At 39.3% G+C, this 17,734-nt stretch overlaps 1 protein-coding gene across 4 annotated transcripts in view; it reads right to left on the minus strand.

Annotated features, from left to right (window-relative positions):
• COL8A1 (collagen type VIII alpha 1 chain) overlaps positions 1-15,267 on the minus strand; it is a 132,398-nt gene extending 117,131 nt beyond the window's left edge. For 3 of the 4 annotated variants that reach the window (XM_075594061.1, XM_075594059.1, XM_075594060.1), the window contains exon 1: positions 15,130-15,267. The gene's annotated coding sequence lies outside the window, so the exon portion shown is untranslated. The remainder of the gene's footprint in view (positions 1-15,129) is intronic. The other variant, XM_075594062.1, reaches the window with a different exon arrangement.
• Positions 15,268-17,734: the final 2,467 nt, after the last annotated feature.

Consider the following 17,734-nt stretch of genomic DNA (forward strand, 5'->3'; position numbering starts at 1 on the left):
TAAGCTGCTTTTGGGCACTATGTGTGTGCAAGGTGGGGGAGGAAAGTGAAGCAGACTTATGTCTATGCCTGAGAAGAAATTCATATTCATATTCATATTTGGAGTGTATGCCTTAAAATAGATTTTAAAAATATGTTATCAAGCCATCCATTACAACAAAAAAAAACAAGTGTGAATGTTATGAAGAGCCTGGGAAAAAAAATATGTTCCAGTTTACTATCTTTTTCCCAGTCTGACATTAAATGTGTCAAATATTCAAGCTGGCATCAAATCAACATAAAAATAATGCTGAAATATTTAAAATAAAAACTGCTCCATTATAAACAAGAAACAGACATTCGCTGTTTAAAGAAGATATGGGGATGTTCCTACAAAGCCCAATTTGGTTATTATTTACTGTACAGCACTGGAGAAATATGAAATACTTCTACAAGACACGTTTAGAACCCATAAAATAATAACAATAATAATAATAATAAGCTCTGTACATGTGCAAAATGTCCCGTATATATGGCAAAATATATGTATGTCTGAAACACAATTTCCCTTTCCACATGAGTAGATAGTCCACATTCATATTACTCTTATTATTGGTTGATATTGTTACTATATATACACACTCCTTGAAATAATACTTATGCAGAGTATGAAAAAAGATATGTAATGTGAACCTCTTATAGTAATTTGTATTGGTCACCTATACGTCTCATCGTGAATTGTTACAATATATTTTGTTTGACTGATGAAATCCCCAAATTCTCTTCTGAATCTTTTGGAAGGGCATCTATATTTTTCAGAGGGAGAAAGTCATTTTGAAAATATCTGTTGCCTGGGATAGAACAGCATGACAGATAGAATCAGAAAATGATTTTAAAGTATTTATTTAAGTCTGACAACCACATTCACTGGGGAAATGAATAAAAAGTGAGTATGATGTATGTTATTCTGGAACAGGAAATCAGGAACATAGAGATGGTCTAGTGTATATACTACTATGTATATACTATGTATATACTACTATGTATATACTACTGCATAGTTTTCCCTTACAATTGTAGGTGCTTCTCATAAAACCAATAACACAATAAAATGATTAATGGAAGTAGAATTTGCATCTTATTTTAGGCCCTGTGTTATGAACTGATTAGCAGACACATTACAGTACTTACACACAGGGCCACAGACAGATTTCCCGGGGCCCAGGACTACAGTTCTGACCAGGCCCCTCACCGGGGCGCCATCCTCCCCCATTCGGCAGTGTTGCGAGCCCCATTTCACAACTCGCGGGCCCTCTGCATTTCCCTCCCTCCTCCCATGTATTTCTCTCCGCCCCCATCTCACCTCTCTCTACCTCCGTCCATTACCCCACTCTCATTCAATCCCTGCCCCCCCGTCTAACATGTATTTCTCTCCCTTGCATTTCACTCTTACTCCCTCTTTTCCTCACTCACCCCCTCTCTCCTCTCACTCTCCCCCCCCTATGTCAGTTACCCCCCTCTCACTCAATTCCCCTCCTCACACTCATTCCCTCCCCCTCACACAATCCCCCCAAAATATATACCAAAAAACCCCACCCCCAATGCAAAAAAATTCTCACACCAGTACCTCACACAGGGGGCCTCACTTTAGGTAGCCCTGACCGGCCGGTCTGAGGGTTCTGATGCAAGATACTTTCTTGCCTCTACACTTTTTCATACATATTGCTTGTGTTCCTGCAGTGTAGTATTGTTTCCCACACCTTTAGGTTCAGTTCATTACATCTTTGCAGGTCACCACTGCTCCTTTTTTAATCATTTATATGTGTATGTGATGAATACATTTTTGATACATTTCGTGTATGTTAGAGTACTTATTTGGGGATTCTTTCCTTCTGTGTCAGTATATCTATATCTATATCTATATATACAGCTCAACCCCCTTATAATTCTGTGCTTGCGGTTCAAAGAATCCCATTGCGTTATAAGCGGATCACGTTAGAAATAATTTACAATTGTATGCATTGTACAATAAAGTATTTATGATACCAATAATCGTGTTGTAAAGTATTTATAAATATGAAAATTGTGAGCCATGCTTGTATCACGTTATAAGCGGATTCGCGTTGTAACGGGGTTGAGCTGTGTATATATATATAGACTGTGACTTAGGCAGGGGTAAATAAAAGAGCATCCACTGCAGATGTTATTACAGTGAATGCAGTCCATTATAGCACAGGTCTCTGACCTCTGGATGGTGCCTGGCCTCTTCTCAGAATTGAGGCTTTGCAATCTGTTGGATCTATTCTCCTCAATCCCCTAAGGGGCTGAGAGCACGTCTCAATCCCAGCTGGGAGAGACTTGGACTCACAATAATTTGGCATGCTTCCTCCCTAGCACAGAGAGGAGGGCACAAGGTCTGCACCCGGATAGGCTGCACACATACCAAGTTCCACCTCCACCCATGTCACTCAGGGAGGCTGCATGAGGGTTGGGAAAACCCAAGATGACAACATGTCACAGCCTGCAGCTATCAGGAACTAACATGACAGGGAGGGGCAGAAGGATAGTCAGAACCAGCCATGGCTACATATAGGTAATCAAACTTATATACTGTATGTTTTGATTGATCATACACTATCCCAGAGGTTCCCCTCAGACGCCATTGTGTGGCTGCAAACTCTGCAGGTTCCATCCTTTTAGATAGAGAGGAAGGCAACAGAGCCAAAGAAACAGACATGATAAGTGGTCAGACGTATCTCTTCATCAGAAATCAAGCAGACCGGCACTCACGTGTAACCTGATACCACGTTCTCCTGCTTGTCTGCTGATCTCTGCTGTACCACACTGCTACGCAGAGCACACCTGGCAGTTTTTGAAGGCTTGCGAGTGCTCCTTTTGGAACTTGCTAACCTCAAGCCCCTCATTGCCACTCTGTCAGTGCGCGCTGAGCCTCCCTCATGCCAGCGTGCGGGAAGCGTAGCCGAGTTCACATCCGGTGCGTGCCGACATGAGAGTCCCGGCACGCACCGACGTCGGAGGGCCCGGCGTGGGAGTTAGTGAGTAGGGAAGCCCGCAGCTTGGGGGGAGCGGGGGACCGGTGGCCACAAGAGGTCGGGCCCAACTGCTTTACTCAGCCGCCGGGCACCCGGCAGCCGGCGGGCCTGGGACACTTGTCCCGGCTGTCCCCCTTTGTCGGCGGCCCTGCTTACACATAATGGTTCACCATCTCTCCCCATGTATTGAGTGCTAGTAGGATTTCTCTGTAGCTAAGATTAAGATGAGCAATCTGCTTTAATCATTTTGGATTCCTCATGTATAAAATATATTGATTTGTCAGTCATCCAGCTATTTTCGGTTTAATTTTCAATAGATTTAGTGGACATATATATTTTACGCTTTGTGCTGAATTTTCACACAGCCACCTACAGCAGTGGTGCTCAAGTCTTTGACTGAGCCACCTGTGCTGAATCTGGGATATCCTTAAAACCTGACCAGGTCGCTTTTAATGTCTACTTCTAACTCAAGTAAGATGTGTCAAAAACACACAACTCTCACTAATAAAGGATTCACCCCTAGGAAGAGTAAATACTAAAGTGTACTAAGATCAGCACGTACTGTAGTGCCAACAAGTATTCTAAAATAAATCTGGGGCAATCACCAACAAGACCCAGGTACATGCTGGGTACATGCTGCAACATTTCAGTGACATTTCTGCAGAGACTAATGGCCCATCGGATAAGCAGCGGGGGTCCCTGGCAGTCTCATTCAAACTGAATGGGACTGCCAGGGACCCCTGCTGTGTTAATCCGATGGGCCATTAGTCTCTGCAGAAATGTCACTGAAATGTTGCAGCATGTACCCAGCATGTACCTGGGTCTTGTTGGTGATAAACCCAGATTTTCCAAGGCAAGTTTAAGGCAAGTTTTAGAATACTCGTCGGCGCACCTGTAGGGAAAATGAAACAGGTTACTGTGCAGATAATAATCATTAGCTAACAAAAACTCAATTGATACAAGGAGAAACACATCAGTTTCAAATACGTACAAAAAATGCTTACATTCTGCACATTTATTGCAATAAAATTCAGGGGAAAGTATTAATGGCAGGTAGCAGTACAATGGTTCAGCTCTGAATGACATCGGAAGGACATAAGCAGAATGCAAAAAAGAAGGATATGAGGAAAAGCATGTTTTGTATCATAAAATTAAAAATGAAAGGACCATGAGAAAAAGGAAAGAGTGGGGGGATGCGTAGCATCTTTAAGGGTGTAAGTGGGGTGAAAGCATTTTTCAGAGATTGAAGTCTTTTTCAGAGAAATGGGAATAATAGAGCAAGACGTCATATACTGAAGCTGTGGGTGTGGACATCTAGTATTGGATTGTATCTGTCATTGCTCCGATTGTGAAGTTTATAACAGTGAAGGAATTCAACAATACTTGAACGAGACAAAAGGCTATACTAGCAAAGAAAGAAAGTCAAAGTTCGTAGACGTTCTAAGGCATTTGCAGCAGCTTGTAAAGTCGGTAGACTGGGTGATCCAAGTGGTCCTTATCTGACATCCCTTCTATCCTTTGAAATAATGATGTTAAATCTTTTCTGGTTATAATCAGCACAGACTACTTGGAGACTTCTAAAAGTGGCCAAGTAAGAGGCTTTGAAGCCTTCAACTTCCACTTCTATGTAATGATATACAGTAACTACATTGACCATGTATAGGCATTTGAAGTAGGACGTGTAGTTGAGCTGCCACTAATATAGTGTAGGATTTTGGTTATTAGAAAATAATCTTATACTTGAGTCCATAAGGCAATATTTTTCTATGGCGTTATGAATTCCATTAATGGGCAAACTCATGCAACCCCCAAATTTGAGGGACAGGCTCTGAGATGAATAGATAGTGTTAAACCAGCATATTTATAACATGCATGTGTGTCTATTTGACAGTATTTACCTGCAAAGAAATGTAGATATGTTGTCCCTGTTAGCCTGTAAACTCTCTGAGGCAGGGATTATTTGTGTTTAAATTGTGGTACTATAATGTATTATTACTGTATCTACAATTACCAGAGTCTATTTTATTTAGGGTTAGTGATATAATATTAAATACATGTTTTTTTTTAATACAGTTGCTGCAATATTTGTATTTTGCTTACAGTGAGCATTACATCTATAACACACTTCTATTCTTAGTTAAGTATATTATTTCAAAAAAATAAAATAAACTACTGGCTATATTTAACACGTAAGAAATCTTGTGCTAAATAGCTTACAGAATGAAATCCTATTTATTTTTGGAAGTACAGAAAAAAGGTCTAGCATCTCTTGGCATTTAGGCCATGCACTGGGACAATACTTGTATTTCTCACATTCTGGTATCTGTGGACTTGTGGTCAAAAAAGGTTCCAATTCACACACGGCAGATGTAGAAGCTTAGCTGCAAAATTCCTGAGGAAATTGACTCCCCAGACAGTACAGCTGCTGGAAGACCACACTAGAGTTTCAAATTCTGCACCTCTGAAAATGGGCTTTGAGGAGGGCATTATCAAGCAAAACAGTTTATGAGGATTGGCCTCGAGGTTGCAGTGTTGCAATATGTTTGCTAAGGTCAGGCGGGAGGTCAAATGTTTTGAACGTCTTGGAGACAAGAAATGCATTATTCTGAAATGTTGGGCAAAGCTAAAGATTAGCCCAAAGCAGGTAGACAGATTCTAAAAATGGACAAGTAATTGACTTTGTAGTCCTTTTTATTACTTACTTTAACTTAAATGTACCAGCATCCTAAATAGTTACATTGTAATAGAAGAATAAGATATGGAGTGGTTTGCTTTTTTTAAACTTCAGTTCATATACCTGCAGCAATAGTTTTCCCTGATGATACAGCTTTTTTTTATAAACCTTTTGTAGCTATATTATGTTTTAGACTGGAAATACCTACTGCTACTTGTCAAGATTTATGTAAAAAGAAATACCATGTACAGTACAGTACTCCTATAGATCAATAGGTTTTCAGCCTTTATTAAATCTACCTTTATTATTTATGTGTATTTCTTGATTTTATTTTAAGTTAAAGTAGTACTGTATTCTGTATATCTAGATTTGACTCTAGTTTTAAATGACAGTCTTGGATTGATAGATTTGTCACAGGTTGCGAATGCGACACCTTTAATGAACCAACAGGATGGTGTTCCATAGATGTAGACAAGACTATGCGCCTCTTCTTCAGATGTATTATATCGGTTACTGTATATTTGTATTACTGTGTGTTGATAGTAAGGCTGAAAAACTGTTTTGCGAGAAGTTGGAATTTATATACACCTACGGAGGGGGGGGGGGGAAATCATGTGCATCTATTAAAATGTATCCCAACGTTTAGGCAATCTGTATTCCTTGATGATTACTATGGATACTCTGCACAATGTTGATTATTTCAGAATACTGACATATATACAATACTGTATGTCTATATTTACTATATGTCTATATTTAAAGTGCTATGCCATAAAACCCCTTCCGACAACGGAAGGCACATTACAGCCCATTTACTTTAATGTCCAGGAATGTGTCTTCTGGTACCAGAAGGTGCCTTATGGCATAGCGCCGTTTAATAAACATAGGCTAATTGGTTTTATAAGTTTGGAACTGTATACACAGATCATGAGACATATGATCATTTTAAGATCCAAAATTAATAGATTATAATCCAAATACTGTAGCTGCGAACATTATTACCGAGTTACGCTACAGTATGTAAAATATGCAGTTTGAAAACACAGTAACAGCAGAATCTAATCTCCAACGTTTAATGGAAGCTGCTATATGTTTGGTAAGCACTGAGCAGCACCGTCCAATTATTCTTATAATGATATATTTGTCATTCCCACTAACATTAGCAGCTTTGGTGCAGCAGATGTCTTCTGACCATCTCCCTGCAATGCACTGCAATGCACTGAGAACATCTCCAATGATATAGCAGCCATTTCTAGTTGTCCTCATTTCGAGTATTACATAGGGGTTTGTCTATTATTCTCTGAGTCAGCCCGCAAACCAAATTTTTTCAGTAAAGAGAATTCATTAAAAAAAAAAAATGATGTCATGCTATTATGGCCCATATTTACTAAGCAGTCTTCTACCATAGAACGCCTCCCTGTGCTGGAGGACATCTTACAGGCCATAAACTTGAATGGGCTTTAAGGTGTCTTCCAGCATTGTAAGGTGTCTAAAAGGCAGAAGACTGCTACGTAAATGTGGCCCAATTAGTCTATCTGTAATGTGATAAAAAAAAAAGCATATCATGTACTTAGTCCCTCTTCCATAATTGTAATTGTGTGTGTGTATGTATATATATATATATATATATATATATATATATATATATATATAACAATTAAATATATATCACAATTAAAGGTATTTATTTATCACAATGAGGGTACTAACATTTCAGCTTAAAAAGCGTATATTGTTGTTTTATCCAACCAGCTTCCATTTAAAGACACAGTTTGATGAATGGGGTCACTCATTTTAAATACCAGTAAACAAAAAGAGCCCTATATAAGTTTGTGATACTAACACGTTTGGGTCGACGTAGGACTTTCGTAGGATTAGCTTCTAAAAATTACCAAACCAATTTGCACTACATATGGTAAAGAAAAATATAAAAATAAATGAAAGGGAAAAATATGAGTCATATAAACCTATTAAATTTCCTCTTGAAAGATTTAATGATACTTCCTATTCTGGAAGTGCATAATATATTGTAAGCAGTTTTGTCTTCACAATTACACAGGAGAGAGGAGAGTACAATATACAAATACAAATGGCTCAAGGACATGGTCTTCTCAAGATCTACAAGCACCATACACACACACACACCACATATAGGGCTATATTTACTCGTGCTGCTATGCCGCAAAACACCTTATGACCAATTCACTTGAATGGACTGTAACGGATGTTCTGGCACTGTAAGCTGTCTTATGGAAAAGCACCATTTAGTAAATATGGGCCGTAGTCTTTTCACATATAGAATATATTGATTATCACGCTATGATAATCATTAGCAATGTGTTAATAGCAGTACATGGATATTACTGTATAGAGTGAAACACTGAACGGACACAAAGCATATAGTACATGGTGGGTGTGCAAAAGAAGGCATACACAGTGGTCACTTTCAGCTTTCCAAAGTCCTCTACACAGACTTACAGTACTTAGTCTGACGGCACATCTTAAAATTAGGACTCTAAAGTGAAGATTTCAAAGACAAGAAATATGCCTGGCACTCAGACACAAAGTGATCACGCAGACTGTTTGTAGTGGAACACGGACAAGATCTCAGAACATGGGAATCACAGCTTTATGTGCCGAAATCTGTACAGTAACAGCTTTCTGAGCTTGTCCCATCTCCTTGTTGGCAGTACACAATTCCACTTCTGAGGAGGCTCGATATGTGTCGTTCTGCAAAGTGTTGCAGACCTATTGGCTTAAAATGGTTAAAACAGGAGTTGAACTTACTGTAGTGTACAGTAACAAAAATGTGCTATTGTTGGCAATTCAAGCGAGTTTACATGCCATCGACAGACATACTTTACAGAGACCGTAATAGCCCAGCCTAACAAGCAGCCGCCGCAAGCATTTCTGAACTAGGAAAAAGTATGTAAAGCTTTGGAAAGACAGAAAAGCTCGCCTTAATATCACCTTCGCCACAAAAAAGTCCCACGATGACATAACAAGTGTATTCAGCTTAAATAATTTTAAACAAAAAATATACTTTGTTCAAATATAATACGGCAATAAGTAACTCAATGACGCGAAGTTTTGTAATACAAATGCATTAAAAAGCTATATTGGGGCCCCTTTAAGCATTGTATGTATTGCACTTATGATGTAAAATATAGAAATACACGCTGCACACCGAAAATAATTTGTTTATAAATAAATGATACTTTTACCGGTGCTCCTGAGACCAGGGAAACCCTGTCACTAATTCGAAGTATGATCCAGATAAGGCACTGCGGATTTCCTCAAGGAAAAATCATTTACTGAGCCAGTAACATAGGCGACGTTTCGACTGCTCTAGCAGCCTTATTCCATCAAAGTGGCGTGTGTATGATGTACCATTTCTAAATGATAAATTACGCAAAACACTAACTTGCCTCTAATGCTTATTTTTGTGTTGCACTTTTCTTAAACGTCTATAAATCGGCAGGAAAATCCATCTCCAGCGCAGAGTTTGGATGTAGTAAGGGGTCACTGGGAGAAGGTAGCGGCATTTTAAACTAATAAACTATAAGCGGGAAGCAATATTGTTTTATTTTGCAGTGTTTTCACTTTGAGAAATCATCTTTCTCTGATCTTATTTCACTTTGCCACTTCACACAGAATTGAGCGCAATTCAAGCTGCAAACAATTGTCTGGAGCTATGCTCTAAAAGTCTAAATGACCAACTGGTGTGTAATAGAAACTTCAAATCATACGCTTGTATCTTTCGGCTACATTATTTTTCATACACCTCCATGACAATTATTGATGCATGTTGAGTACAGGCATACCCTGCATTAACGTACGCAATGGGACCGGAGCATGTATGTAAAGCGAAAATGTACTTAAAGTGAAGCACTCACTTTTTTCCACTTATCAATGCATGTACTGTTCTGCTATCGTCATATACGTGCATAACTGATGTAAATAACACATTTGTATCAGGCTCTATAGTCTCCCCGCTTGCGCACAGCTTCGGTACAGGTAGGGAGCTGGTATTGCTGTTCAGGACGTGCTGACAGGCGCAGGCTGACGTTTGCCTATTGGGCGATATGTCCTTACTCGCGAGTGTACTTAAAGTGAGTGTCCTTAAACTGGGGTTTGCCTGTAATCTGTTTGAAAAAATTTTTATCTTTCAGAAATGTTCAAAATTTGAATTTTTTTTGTTACATTTAATACAGCTCCTTATAGAGAAAACATACAGATCATTTAGAAAACGGGAGGAATAATTAAGATAAGGTAAAGCAACGCCAGGAAAAAGTACACAATGGAACAGAAAAACTGCAATTAATGTTTTATAATAAAAGTAAAGCTCTGAAATCAAATGTGTAAAAAAGGCGAATCAAACAATTACAAATAATGCCACTGATGCACCATCACTTATATTACACAGCGAGTCAAAGTTTCTTTCTATCTAACCTGTCAAAAACAACCTGCTTTCAAATCTGTGATCTGTTTTTGCGCAGTAAAAACGAATTTACTCTTGTAAACCTTTTTTTAAATGTGTTTATGTACATAGTACTAAAAAAATATTTTCACAATGAAACCGGTCTGCTTCCCATACAGGTGGCACTGTTTAGTTTCAACATTAATACCAGATGCAGTGATACAGTTTGGGAGAATTTGTCATAGTAGTTGAAATAGCCTTCCACCTCCTTGCTGCCGCAAAGGCCTACCATGCAATCAAACGCTGCAGCAAATAAAAATGTTATATGGGTTTTTTGTTTTTTTTTTAATATGATCCTTTCAGTGGCCTAAAGCTAAATGTTTTTAGCATTTTTATGTCGAGCGTTGAGTACCATGTAACGCACTATATAAAATGAAAACATTCATAAAATCCAAAATGTTTATCTAAACACTCTGCCAAAAACTCTCAAGAGTGGGAAAAACATTAGAAATAACTGTAAGGAATCTATACAAGAAGGGAGGGGGAAGTGTGCTGCAATGCAATGCTCACATTGGCATCACATGTAATGTAAACTTGTTTGTCAAGGTGCTTCTATTTGATACAGATTATCAGGAAGGTTTTGGGGGCCGAACACGCAGCTGAGTTTTTTTGGTACTAAGAAAAGGGAAATACATGGAGGGCAATGAAGTATAATGTGCCACATCCCATTGTATGGCTGCGGCCCCAGCAGGCACGCGTCGGAGCGCCTGGCAAGCACTAGTTTCAGCCGCGATCTGAGGTCTAGGGGTTCGCGTGTCTTGGAAAGAAGAGAAGAACAGGGGGAGGCGTGGCGGGGGCACGGCCAAGATGTCACGCGGCTGGTTCACCCTCATTGGCTGAACCGCCGCAGTGACATCACTCTGTCGCCGTGCCAAAAGACAAATTCCTTGTCTTTTGGAAAGGTGGTCGCGCCATCGCGCTTTGTGAGCACGCACACATGCCGTCTGGGGCCTGCCCTATAGAGGGCCGTACTTTGTGTGTGCCGCGCACGCAGCTGCAGCCAGTGGGGACAAAGCCTTAGGTTTGTAGTGCTAAACTTGTACTGATGCTCATCAAGTCACAGCCTAATGTGCAGAGGGCAACATCGGTGGTTTGTGCCATAACCCTTTGAGTGGCACAGGGGCCCCCACTGGCACATCATCAATCACGCAACCGCTCCTCGGAGCGATCATGTAATCGTAGCATCACCGAAGACACATGCAGAAGAGGAAGAATCCTATTCCGCTCCTCTTCTGGCCATGTTCAATTCTCCACGCCGAGTGCGATCGACTTCCAAGAAAACAAGCTGGAAGCCCATGTTGTAGCCACTACGTTGGGGGCCCCTGGCGTGCAAGACCCCATGATGTGGGGGCAACGTTTTAGGTGGTCAAAAGGAGCATTATTCTTTATTTGCTGAAGTGGAAGTTTGAGCAGTTTTTGGCACTAATAGAATTATAGCCCTTAGAACAACAGGCCTCGATTCACTAATCTCAAATAAGGGGTATTGTAGCCCGATCCCGTGTGAACGGTCATGGATGTGCATGGCATTTAACATGGGATCGGACACCAATACCTCTTATCTGAGCTTAGTGACTCTCCTCCACAAAGTGTAAATGCCTGATATATATGTACAGTATCAATATTGATACAGCAGCTACAATATATGTATCGCTTTACAAAAAAGACAATAGAATACAGGGAAGTATAATACAATTAGGGCAAAAATATAGGAAAGAGAACCTTTGCCCTGGACACCTGATAATCTAAGTAGCATGTTGGGAGACTTACAGAGACAGTACAGGAATGAGTAAGTGCAGTGTACTGTATATCAGTGCTTGGTACCTGGCTGGTACAGTAAGTGCTTCTGTGGGTGTGGGGAGCAGGGATTTTGAGTCCAGGTTTAATGCTTTTTTTTTTCTTTCTTCCAAAGCTGTGTTTTCAGATTTGATGTGGCTAGAGAAGGTGCGTGAGCTATACTGAGTATGAAGAAGTTCATCAAGACAGTGAGTGAAAAGGTTTTAGGTGAGGGAGTACAGTAGTGGTGGAAAGGAGACAGTTCTGAGCGGAGTGCAGGAAACGTAACGTTCAACAAAGTATCCGGCCGCTCCTCCTTCTCATACCGTGCACCTCACAACTGGAACAATCTCCTGGAGACTGTCACAGCCGCCACCAGTCTAACTTCTTTGAAAACTAAAGCTGTCTCACATTTTAATCTGGTCTGTAACTGTTACATACGCCTATAACATATTATCTTTAACTATGCATGTAATGTCTTGTATATAATGTATAATTCTGTTCACTTAATGTAACCATGTATTTGTAACCATAACTCTGTGCCCAGGACATACTTGAAAATGAGAGGTAACTCTCAATGTATTACTTCATGGTCAAACATTTTATAAATAAATAAATAAATAAATAAACGGGCAGGGAAATAGCAAGAAATCAAAGCTGAGATGTAGAGACTTGAAGGTGAGCAGGAGAACACTGTAGGTGACACGGAACTTGATAGAAAACCACAGGAGGGTTTTAAGGTGGAGATAAGCAGGCGTTGTTCTGGGAGAAAGTTAAATGATTCTAGGTGAAGCATTTTGGACAGATTGCAAGGGAGAGAGTTCTAAAGCAGGGAGACTTGTTAGTAGTTGGTTAGATATATAGCCCATATCTGTAATATTTCTCCAAATGGTGTATTGAAACAGAGATTGAATATGATGTTTATTTCTTACACTGAGGGGGTTATTCATTAAACTGTGATAGTTGCGATCGTGGCACTATCGAAACAGAAACTACCATTTAAATCAACGTGGCAATAACATAATCCGGTATATTTTGTATGTACGTAAATATCTAATTACAATTCTCAAAAGGAAAATCAGCATTATGTAACCTCAACATAGGTAATTGATTCAGTCGCATTGTGTGTCCTTTAGGCTACAGTAGTAAAAAGAGCGATAATGTACCTGATCCTGAAAAATTCTTCATTTGTATATTTATGGGTTAGAGCTATTTGAACATCAATTAAGAAATGATTACACAGTGTTAATTTGTGAAACAGAGAGCGGGTAGATTTAAAAAAAAAAATACCTTTATCTTGAAAAAGAAAAAGTGGAACTGTAAGTTTGTATTTAAAAGTAATGGCGCTATAGAGCTGAAATTTGAAATAAATGCTTACGCACCATCACACCTAAAACCCTGCAAACATATTTATTTATAGCAGCGAAATAAGTAGCAACAACCCCCCAAAAACACTGCAGAGTTGTGATTATGGGCATCTTATATAGAAAGCTTTCTGAAGCTGCAGACATGCTTCACTTAACCTCACAGTCACTGTTCCCCTGAATGCTGACTCCACTTGCAAAAAAGTGCATCCATGTTTTAATAAATCCAGCCTTGTGTCTTCCGGTCAAAAGATTATTTAAAACACATTTCTTTGCTGTAGTTGCTTGACCATCCAACATCAGTTGATAATTAAAGGTAATAAAAAAATGTACGCCTAAAATAATATTTATATGTGCCATCCTGAGACTCAGCCCTGCTCTCAGAATGACCAAGGGTAAGTATCCCAATTGTAGTGTAGAGGAAAAGCGAGTGCACGCACTAAGAGTTACAAATTGAGTAGTTGGTGACAAACTGACGCACGAAAATCACAAAGTGTAATGCTTATTTTGCGCTTCTAAGCACTGACCTTTTTCTCTTTCTTAACATGTGGTTCTAGCGTACCAATTTTTTTTTCCGTTAAATATATTGGCGCAAAAAAGTAATGGGACGTGCATACCATAGATGTAAATGGTATGGACTTAAAATAAATTGTATCTGTTCGCCAAAATATAGTTGAACCTGCGTCAATATCTTCCTCTAAGTTGTACTTGATGTCAATCGTACAAAGTCTGGTTATATTGTTAACACACAATTAGAAGCGCTTTAAGTCGCTATTTATGAACAGCACAGATGTTTCATTATAGACGGAAAATATATTAATTTTACAGTATGGCTATTATAAAATATATTAAATACATCATTGATTTTTTGCTAATAAAAATGAAAATACAAAATTCTATTTTAATTTAAATTGCATCAATCAGGTATATAATACGACACTATGCGTCAATCATAATTTCAGACCATGAACAATGCGTCATATTGGATAAGGACCTTCACACATACCGCACAAATTTTATTCAGATTTGTACTTAATTTTAGCACTACAATTTTGACGCAATAAACCATTTCAAAGATCATGATATAACATAGGCCCCAAGGAGATGCAGGGAGGGAGTATAAAATATTATCCTACATCAGGTTTTCCTATATCTTGTGATGTACTGTATGTTAGCACAACGTGTTCCTAATAAAGGTAATCCTATGCAGTGCTACTGTTTAGGAGCCATGATTTACTCCTGCTGAAATTCTTTGTGAAAAAAGTTTGCAGAACTGTAGTTCGGCAAGTGGGGGTTTCTGAAGAAACTTTGTGCTGTAATTATAATGCACAGGGAGGGCATGCAATTCATTTCAGAGCAATATATTACATTGAAAATAATTATTCTTGCAGTCTGATCATACATATTTAGTCTAACTGTATGCAGGTGATATTTAATTAACGTGCACATTTGAAGATTTGAAGAAGTTACAGTAATATAATGTTAAAAAAACGACATCTCTAAAGAATTGTTTAAAAAAAGTCCTACAAAGTGCAAATAAAATCCCAATATTGAAGTAATACACAAAAGTGAGTCCACTTACAACTTTATACAACATGTGCTATGGAACAAGTGCTACACCTTTTAATCGAAACACATAAAAAAAAATTTTGAACAAAAATTCTTATCCCAAAAATCTGAGTATATTTAAAAAGTCCCTGTCACACAGCATAGGGGTAATGGCCAAGTCATCACAGCACTTCAGACCTGTTGTGTCTGTGATCAGTGAACCATAGACAGAAATAAGAAAATAAAGCAATAGTCTTACCTTGGCTATGCAAGATCCACGTTAAGGTTAGCACGCTGACATGTGACAGTATAGGAGTGAGACAGTGCTCGGATCAGCTGCTCGTAACATGCACTTGGCTTTTATCTGCAGGTGGGAGGAGCTGTTTCCTTGGAGTAGGTGGGCTGTGAAAGGCAGCAGGCAGTCAGCAGAGAGGCAGGCACACTCACCCTGCTTTCAGCTGTCTGTTTGCCAGGGAGCAAGTGACAAGGGGGGGAAAGGAAAGTCATATGAGCTATTATATAGTGGAAGGAGAAAGAAAACTCAAACGGGAGAAAGTAGCAGAATAATTCCTGAACATTAAAAAAAAAAAAAACAATTTGGGATTTTTTTTATCACTCCCTTCAAAATGTTGGCATTATATTGAATTGCAGATAACTAGATTAATTCTGAGGCCAATAGAGCTGTGCACAGTGCAGAGGTCCTGATACTATCTTCATAAACTGCTGGTCTCAATAAGGTGTTGGCTTTTGCTAATCTATCTGGTGGAAACTGTAGGTGTCAGAGGATTTTCTTCAGATTTGAAACAAGTCATAAATAAAGTTAGAACCAAGAGGGCTATGGCACCTATTCAATTTGCTGTGAAGAAGTCTTTCCCTTGTTTAGGATGATTTCAGCTCCATTAATTTGAAAACCATCCCAAAGGTTTCAGCTCTTATCGTTTGGATGGAGCTGAAATCATTCTGAGTGAGGGGAATATGACTTCACAACCTATCAAATATAATCTCTCCCCCCCCCTCCTGGGGGCTGAAACAAGGGATTTGGGGGTGCTGGAGCTCCCCGGGATTGATACTTTCTGACATTATGCAAATGTGTGTATGTTATTGGTTTTGTATATATAGAGCACCCCCACCCAGAAAATAGTTCCCGCACTCCTGTGATCCCCTGTTTGAGGCGCTCTATATTTTCTTTGTGTTGCTGTAAAATATACTGTGTTCTAGCATCAATGTAAGGTTAACACAACCACAGTCTAAGGCCGTGATTATGCCTAAAATCACGCGCGCGTGGCTGAAAAAGCACTTAAATCCAATGTAACCAAACATACCTATCGCGACTGTTGCGCAGCGCTGAACTGCAGGGTGGCAGACCGGAGAGGAGACACAGGAATTTGTTCTTGGCAGGCGACAGTCACATGAGCGGCTTAGCCAATGGGGGCGAACCGCTCACTGCCACGCCTCCCTGTGGCATCACCGCATGGTGCTGCCGCCAAGCAGCTCCTGTATAATTGTAGCCTAAGTGCAACAAAAGATTAACAACTTTGATACATCCTATTAGAATATTGCAACAGGGAACGCCGCCGTAAGACTTAATGTAATCACTTACCAATAACAGTGGCACTAAGAGGATGCACTGCATTCACTGACACTAATAGATGCTAAGAGATGATTTTTATTATTAACATGTTCTTGTATTGCGCTGCAAGTTTTACGTAGCGCTTTACAGAGACATTTTTCAGGCACATGGCAGGGATCTTACAATCTATATTCCCTGAGGCACAGGGAGTTAAAGCGACTTGCTCAAGGTAACAAGGAGCTGACACCAGGAATTGAACCAGGTTCCCCTGCTTCAGGACTCATGCCAGTCAGTGTCGTTACTCACTGAGCCACTCCTCATGCCAGAATCTCAGAGTAGTCAGGTAGGACTTCCATATCAAGCCTCCTGCACATGCTGAAGTGAATTTGAGACATGTTATTGTTGATTCTATTTCTCAAACACATTTGTAACATATTTATCGAGTGTGGCAAAGATAATTGCAATGAAAATCTCGTATTTCTAACACAAAATAGCTTGTTAAATGCACATTATACAGAGGTGACACAAATAATGATATTTACATACATGCATCGAATGTAGTGGATTGGTTTACAATTGTAATTCATTTCACCCAAATCATAGGCCCCAATCTAATATACTGTAGGGAGAAGTGGAGTAATGCATAGTAGTAACTTCCTTCCACTTGAATGGAATGTACTGTATTGTTAACTGTGCATTGCTAAAAAGGCACCTAAGAGTAATTAAAGGCGTGATTAATTCCAGCTTTGACCTTGCAGTTTTATTGATAAAATATAATGTAAAATGAGGCAAAGTGAAGCAAGCTAACATTGTCATTATCATATATTCATTAAGCACATCTGGTTGTTATTCCATATATTCATATCACTTGCTGACCTAAGTGGGGTTAACGCAGAGTTTAGCCTCTTGAAACAAACTGATAAAGGCAGACATTTCTAAGTGATGATGTATCTACGAGCTTGATGCTGTACATGGAGGTATAAAAGTGAGCCACCTTAACTAGACGTAAACTTAAATGCACCCAATGCATTGTAGAGTCTACTTTCAGATTGAGCGACGCAAGTGAGGGTAGTAATTAAAGACCCTAGGCAGCAATCTGCTCCAGATATTCTTCAGTCTACATGAAAGTGGATCAACCACTTGGGTTAATGAGCGAGGGTTGTGGAAGCTGAGGGGATTAGTAAAATGAATTATTTTCAAACAAAAAGAAAAAAACCATACAGCAGAGCAAGGACACTAGTTTTGGAGAGAAATAGAAGTTGAGCAGGTAAACACCATTGCACCAGACCAGGGT

Source organism: Ascaphus truei, chromosome 3, assembly GCF_040206685.1.
Source record: "Ascaphus truei isolate aAscTru1 chromosome 3, aAscTru1.hap1, whole genome shotgun sequence".
In the NCBI taxonomy this organism is placed as follows: domain Eukaryota; kingdom Metazoa; phylum Chordata; class Amphibia; order Anura; family Ascaphidae; genus Ascaphus; species Ascaphus truei.